Source organism: Papio anubis, chromosome 17 (genome assembly GCF_008728515.1).
Source record: "Papio anubis isolate 15944 chromosome 17, Panubis1.0, whole genome shotgun sequence".
In the NCBI taxonomy this organism is placed as follows: Eukaryota; Metazoa; Chordata; class Mammalia; order Primates; family Cercopithecidae; genus Papio; species Papio anubis.
The window spans coordinates 14,960,497-14,968,412 of NC_044992.1; positions in this window are offsets into that span (position 1 = coordinate 14,960,497).

The window sequence follows — 7,916 nt, forward strand, 5'->3', positions numbered from 1 at the left end:
TCTAAGAAACCAAACAAACAGAGAAGTGAAGACATAAATTTATCCACCCGGCACCTGGGGCATCTGTCACAGAGAAGATGCCAATGAGGACATCAGCTCCCCATACTGGGGCAGCTTCCAGCTCCAGCCTCTGTCCCTCCCTGTGTAACTCTGAAGCTGCTGGGCTGGGAAACCAGCAACCTCTGGGGAGGTTTTAACAGCATCCAAGTAAACAAGGAGAATCGCTTCTGGGGGGACCAGCCGGAGTCAGGTTAGATATGGTTTTTAGTTCAGGATAAACACATGAGGAAGAAAGCATAAAAACTGTGAGACATTCTATATTATATATGTAGAGATGATTGAAAGATGATGGGTAGATAGATAGAATTACATAGATAGAATTCATATATATATACACACACATATGTATTTGCATGTATATGTGTACATATATGAAGATATATACGGTACAGAATGCAAGAAATATACAATGTCACCTTCTTCCCCTCAGATCATTTGTTTTGTTTCTGGCCAATGAAAAAATTATATGAAAAAAATGGAAATTCCTTCTCTTTATTTGAATGGTTTCCTATTAAATACAGGATTTGCTACATGGAACTGAAAGGTTAAGCATTAAGGCTCTCAGCTGCAAGAGAGAGTGTTACGAGTTGAATGGCGTCCCCGGAAAAGATGCTGAAGCCCCAACCCCAGGACTTGTGTATGTGACCTTATTTGCAAACAGGGTCTTTACAGAGATAGTTCAGTTAAAATGAGGTCATCGGGATGGATCCTAATCTGGTATGGAGTCAGAAAAGGAGCAAATTTGGACAAAGAGATGTGTACATGGGGAAAATAGCAGGTGAAGACAAAGGCAAAGATTGGGGTGAAGCATCTGCAAGCTAAGGAATGTCAAAAATCACCAACACACCACCAGAAGCGAGGAGAGGGCCATGGAACTGGTTCTCCCTCGCAGCCTTCAGAAGGAACCAATCCTGCCAACACTTTGATCTCAAATTTCCAGAACTATGAAGCAATGAAGTGCTGTTGTTGAAGACACCCAGCTTGCAGTACTTTGTGATAGCAGCCCAAGGAGAATAATACGGATAAGCACTGGCTTAAGCACAGAAAGCAGCAGCATCAGGACTCAGTTCATCTAGGTTTCTCTAAGTTCTGCTTTCCTCAGTCTGGGCTCCATTCCCTGGCAAGCGGTCACTACGTGGTGGAAGTGGTCACTACGTGGTAGCCCCCAGGAGCCCCTTACTTACAACTTTCCAGTTTCAAGTCCTCTCTGGGGAGGGCTTCTCTTCCCAGGAGTTCCACAAAAGACCCGGAATCAAGTTTTAGTGACTTGAATCTTGGGGAACGGGCCAGCCTCCGCCACACCACAGGGTCTGAAAGGGGGATGAAGATTTTTCCCTGTGGAAAACCCGGGTTCTATTACCAAAGAAACAGCGGGTGGAGGCTGAATGCCAAGCATACAAACACACGAATACATTGTATCTGGAATACATTTTAATGCAAGAGATCTGTGCATCCATCCAATCATCCATCCAATCAACATCCATCCAATCATCCAATCCATCCAATCAACCAATAAATTTCAGGTATTTATTGAGTGCAAGACATTGTTCTAGATATGTCAGTGAGAAAAATGGACAAAGACCTTTGCCCTCGTGAAGCTTATACTCCAGTGGAAAAAAAAGGACTCAGTGATTGAAGGTCAAGAAAATGACTGTGGCCAATATGCTAACTTGTAGGCTCGGAAGGTCTGTTGAAAGAGTACGTGAATAGAAATGGGATCTAGTGGATCTGCCAATTGAATTCCAGCTACTCTCAGAAGCCCACAGCAGTGGGGAGTGGGGGATTATAGAATTCTCAAACGCTACATAGCATGGGACTTCAGTGAATAAAGAGGCAGGTGGATCTGCGAGTCCCAGGAAGGCAATAATAACTTCTCTCACACTGGAGAACCTGATACCTAGTGATGTGTCATTCTTAGACAAACACGTGGAAAACCAATTTAAAAATTGGCCGGACACAGTGGCTCACACCCACATCTGTAATCCCAACACTTTGGGAGGTCGAGATGGGTGGATCACTTCAGCTCAGGTGTTCGAGACCAGCCTGAGCAACATGGCAAAACCCCGTAGCCACAAAAAATACAAAAATTAGCCAGGCGCAGTGACACGTGCCTGTGGTCCCAGCTACTCCAGAGGCTAAGGTGGGAAGATCGGCTTGAGCCTGGAAGGCAAAGGTTGCAGTGAGTCAAGAGCTGCCACTACACTCCAGCGTGGGTGACAGAGTGAGACCCTGTCTCTAAAAATATATAAATGAACATGTATGAACCCTATTACAATGGTCCTTTTATAGAATTAAAACTGCATGCTCCTGGCTGGCGCGGTGGCTCATGCCTGTAATCCCAGCACTTTGGGAGGCCGAGGCAGGCAGATCACGAGGTCAGGAGATCGAGACCATCCTGGCTAACACGGTGAAACCCTGTCTCTACTAAAAATACAAAAAATTAGCCAGGCGTGGTGGTGGGCGCCTATAGTCCCAGCTGCTCAGGAGGCTGAGGTAGGAGAATGGCGTGAACCCGGGAGGCAAAGGTTGCAGTGAGCTGAGATCGCGCCACTGCACTCCAGCCTGGGTAACAGAGTAAGACTCTGTCTCAAAAACAAAAACAAACAAACAAAAAAAACTGTGTGCTCCTTAAGTACTGTTTTTCTATTCCTTCAGGGAACTCCTCGCCAGGCTACCCCAGCATCAAGAGAATTGTGCTTATTCTAAGGACAAAAGAGAAGGACACGAAGTCACCATATTTTGCTATCAGGTTTCTTCAACAGCCAAGTGTGTTTAAATCCAAAACGCTCCCTCCCTGGATGAGATCACGGATGGAGTGAGCACTTGCAGCTGAGTTGGTGAGCTTTCAGAAAAAGAGAGTCCTAAAATAACAGCTGCCTGAATTCTGCAGCTCCCTCTGAAAGTCTGAATTACCTTGCTTTGTGAGCAAATAATGCAATCTCTTTGCTTTAATCCAAGGGTAAAGACCTTTGATGGAGGCCTTAGTGCATATTTATCATCTTCAAAATCATCAGTGACTTTTTATTCATTTATTTATTCACTCATCAACAAATACCTTTTTTCAGCATGGTGTTGAGGCTTGAAAGGCAAAACCATACCCAGTCCCACCCTCGAGGTCACTAAGGCCTTACCTAGCCTGCAGTTTGCACAGCTGTCAATCAGTCTCACAGATAAACATGTGATTTCGAGTCACATGGGAGCCTAAATATGGAGATTTGGTCCAATCAGGGGAAGTCACAGAAGACTTCTCTAAAAAAGTGATAACTGAACTGAAATTTAAAGGATTGAGTGGAAAGTATCAGGTGAAGAGAAGAAATAAGAACATTTCCAGGACAAGAAACAGAATGTACAAAGGTCTGGAGTGAAAAAGAGCAAGACTCAGCAAGTCTAAAATGCACAAGAGGAGTGTGGTGGGAAATGAGCCTGGGAAAAACCATGAGGAAAAGTCACATGAGGAAGCCTTGTCCCCATCCTAAGGGCATTAGGAAGGCATTAAGCATTTTGATCAGTCAGTGATGCGCTCAGATTTGTGTTTTGAACCTACAATGGATGCCACACAGTGGATACAACATGGTCAAGAGTGGCAGCAGGCGGAACATTCAAGAGTTTCTTGCAGCAGCCCGTGCGATGGCTGATGAACTAGAAGGGTGGGGGAAAATATAAAGAGAAAGGGATGAATTCCAGAATTGTCTAGGAGGTCAAAGTGGCAGATCTTGCCTTATTAGATGCAGACTTGAATATGAGGAAGATATCAAAGTTAACTCCTGGGTGTCTGTCTTCCATATTTGTATACTTGGTGGAACCATTGACTGAGGTAAGACAGACTGAAAGAAGAGCAGTTTGGAGAATTTGGTCGGTGAGTTTGATTTTTTTAATTAATAGACTAATTTGTACAGAAGTCTTAGTTTTATAGAAAATTTGAGAAGTACGTAGTGTTCCCATATACCTTATCTCCCAGAGTTTTTTGTGTTTGATATCTGCCATTAGTGTGGCACATTTGTTATAATTGACGAATCAATACTGGTATGTTATTATTATCTAAGATTCCTGGTATGTTGTTATTAACTAAGGTTCATAGTTTACATTGGGGTTCACTCTACGTTGTACAGTTCTACGGGTTCTGACAAATGCATAATGTCTGGTATCCACTATTGTGCAAAGTATCACACAACATCATTTCACTGCCCTAAAAACACTCTATTCTTCATCTATTCATCCCTCCCTCCCTCACCCCCTTGACAACCACTTATCTCTTTTGTCTCTACAGTTTCTTTTCCAGAATGTCATATGGTTGGAATCATATCAATAAGTAGCCTTTTTAGACTGGCTTCCTTCACTCAGAGATATGCACTTAAGGTCCCATCATATCTTTTTGTGGCTTAATAGCTCATTTCCTTTTATTGCTGAATAGTATTCCGTTGTATGTATATACAAGTGTTTGCTTATCCATTCACTTACTGAAGGATATATTGACTGCTTCCAATTCTTGGCAATTATGAGTCAACTGTTACGAATATTCATATGCTGAATTTTATGTGGACATAAGCTTTCAACTCATTTGGATAAATACCAAGAAATAAGAATAATAAGTATTGCTGGATCATGTGGTAAGAAACTGATTAGTTGTGTAAACTATCTTCCAAAGTGGCCATACCATCTTGCATTCCCACCAGCAATGGAGAGTTCCTATTGTTTCTCATCATCCTCACCAGCATTTGATGTTGTCAGTGTTTTGCGCTGTTGCCATTCTAATAGGTATGTGATAGAAGCTCCCGGTTGCTTTAACTTGCAAATTCCCTGATGGCATATGTTTCTGAGCATCTCTCCAAATGTGGATCTGCCATCTGTATATCTCCACTGGTGAGGTGTCTGTTATTTTGCTGACTTTTCATTGGCCTGTTTGTTTTCTTATTATTCAGTGTTAAGAGTTCTTTGTATATGTTGGATATAAATTCTTTATCAAATATCATTTTTGCAAATATTTTCTCCCAATCTGTGGCTTGTCTTTTCACTCTTTTAGCATGTCTTTTGCAAAACAGAAGCTGGTGAGTGTTATTTTGACATTGTTAACCTTGAAGGGTCTTTGTGGCATCAAGGGGAAATGTCAACTAGGTGGCACAGGACAGGAAGGAGCATGGTAAGTTCCAGGAACTCAAAGAGTATGTGGCTGGAGCAAAGAGACAGTATGACATAGGCCAGTCTATGCAGGGGCCTGCAGACTGTGGTGAGGAGTTTGGTTTTCGCCCTACTGAAGAATTAATTCCTGAAATTCTGGTGGATCATCTTTGAAATTAAGCCTTTCAAGTTATTCTGACAGAGAGTAAATATCACAGCCAAATCCCTTTCTTGAAGGCAGTGAAGAGCAATTTGCATCTAGGGGTTTAATCCAGTGCTTCAGGTTGAGCATATGTTTACTCATTATTTATTGAATAAATGATTTAAATGTCTAATATGTTATGTGGTGACATTTATATAAATGTCCATGTGATAAATTAATTCATTGATTCATTCATATCTCTTGAGTGACTATTATGTGCCAGGCACCATACTAGTAGCTAGAAATAAAACATATAATGTGATCCTGGCTGTTATGGAGTTTATATTCCAGCAAGGGGAAATAGTTGATAAAATACAAACCTAAAATGTAAATTATATAGGATATTAAAGGTACGCTCTAAGAAAAAAGAAAATGTAAAGCAACTTCAGGAAAGTGTCCAGTTTGTGATGTTTGGTAGGCAAAATATAGCATGCTTCATTAAAAAGGAACAGTGAAATAAATCTTTCTAAAAAATGAGCTGGAATAGCCATAGGGGTATCAGAGACAAGAGTGTTCCAGGCAGAGAGAACAGCTTGTGCAAAGGCCTTGAGACGGAGAAGTGCCTGGAAAGTTCAAGGAATAGCAAGGAGGCCAAGCAGCTGAAACAGAGAAAGCAAGGAGGGAAAAGAGTGAGAGGTGAGGCCCAAGGTCACAGGAAGCCAACTCACATAGAGTTTTACAGGCCAATGTGTGGACTTGCACTCAACTTGAACGATATGGGGAATTGTTGCAGAGTTTTGAGCAGAGGAGCGGCATGACCTGACTTGCATTTTTAAAGGATTTCTCTGGTCCCTTGCGAAGGACGAAGGAAGAAGATCATTTAAGAATATTTGCACTGATTCAAGCAAGGGATGATAATGGTTCTGTTCTAGATATGTTGAAGATGAGACTGACAAATTTCTGGATAAATTGGATGTGGGATGTGAGAGAGAGAGGAATCTCACTGCAAATGAGATTGCAGTGTAATCTCATGTCTGCAATGTTTTCGGCCTGAGTAACTGGAAGGGTTGACTTGAAATCAATGGAAACAAGAAAGGATGCAGGGAGAGCAGATTTGGGGTGGGATTGGATTAGGAGTTCCGTTTGGAATGCATCAAATGTGAGGTGAAGCAGTTCAGGAAATGCCACTCTGAAAGCTGATGCTTTGGTGTGCTGATTACTTTGAACTGGGGGCATTTGGGGAGCAGCAGATGCAGGCAGAGGCTTTCTCTGAGCTCCCCTTATCTGCCTAAGGACAGATCCTCCAAAAGGAATTCAATTGTCATGAATTCCTTCCCCAGGAATCTCATCAACCAGGGAAGAACAAAGGAAAGGAGATAAGATTGACACCAGCACTGACAGACCATCACTTACTCTTCTGAGGGCTCCTCCCAGGCAACGTTTATTACCTGAGAGACGTTTAACAAGACCATCTTTATTTGCCATACATTTCCTCCCCTCACCCTCCCATAACTTGTTCTGCCACCGCCCCCCAGAAGTCCCAAGTCCCTATTCCTTTCTGTAGCGGAGGATGCTATACAAGCTTCAATCACTTCACCTCTCAAGTCACATATTTTGTAGGACTCCCATGTGTACATACATAATTAAACGTGGTTTTTCTCCTGCTATTCTGTCTTATGTCAGTTTAATTCATAGCCCAGCCAAGGAGCCTAGAAAAGTAGTGTCTACCAGAGATTTGGTGAGTAGAGAGGTCAAGCAAGAAGTAAGCAGCTAAGGACATATGGGTGGCAGAGATGAAGTTGTGAGTCATTCATATATAGAAGTGTCTTCATCTCCTATAACAAAACACCACAGCCCAGGAGATTTACAAATAACAGACATACATTTCCCACAGTTCTAGAAGCTGGAAGTCTGAGATCAGGGTGCCAGCGTGATTCTGATGAGAGCTCTTTTCCAGGCTACAGATTACTGACTTCTTGTTGCAGAAAGTGGGCAAGAGAGCTCTCTGGGGTCCCTCTCATAAGGGCACTAATCCCATTCATGAGGGTGCTATCCTTATGAGCTAATCACCTCCCAAAGGCCCCAGCTCCTGATGAGGAATTCAACATACAGATTTAGGAGGAACACTAGTGATACAGCTCCGATGAGTGGAGGAACACCAGAGCTCTTGTCTCACGTTGAATTAGATAAAACAGCACAGACACACGTGGAGTGGTTTTCAGGAGCAGAGAGTTTAACAGGCAAGAAAGAAGGGAGAAGGCAGAGGAAGAGGCTCCCCTGTACAGAGACAGAGGGAGGGGGGTCAAAACCGAAAGAGGAGACCCCAAGTGCCACGGATACCAGCCAGTTTTATGAGAAGGCTGGAGGAGGTGGTGCTGATTTGCACAGGGCTCAGGGGATTGGTTTGACCAGGCATGTCATTCACGTAGCCCAATGAAAAAGCTGGCCCTCCCACCCTAGTCTAATATGCAAATACAGGGCTCCATGATGTTCTACACACGTGGGGATATGTGGGGGCGGCCATGCTGCTAGGCACATGCTGGGGCAAGGGCAAGAGGACAAGGGTGGGAATTGCCATGTTTGGGTGCACCCAGCTTCT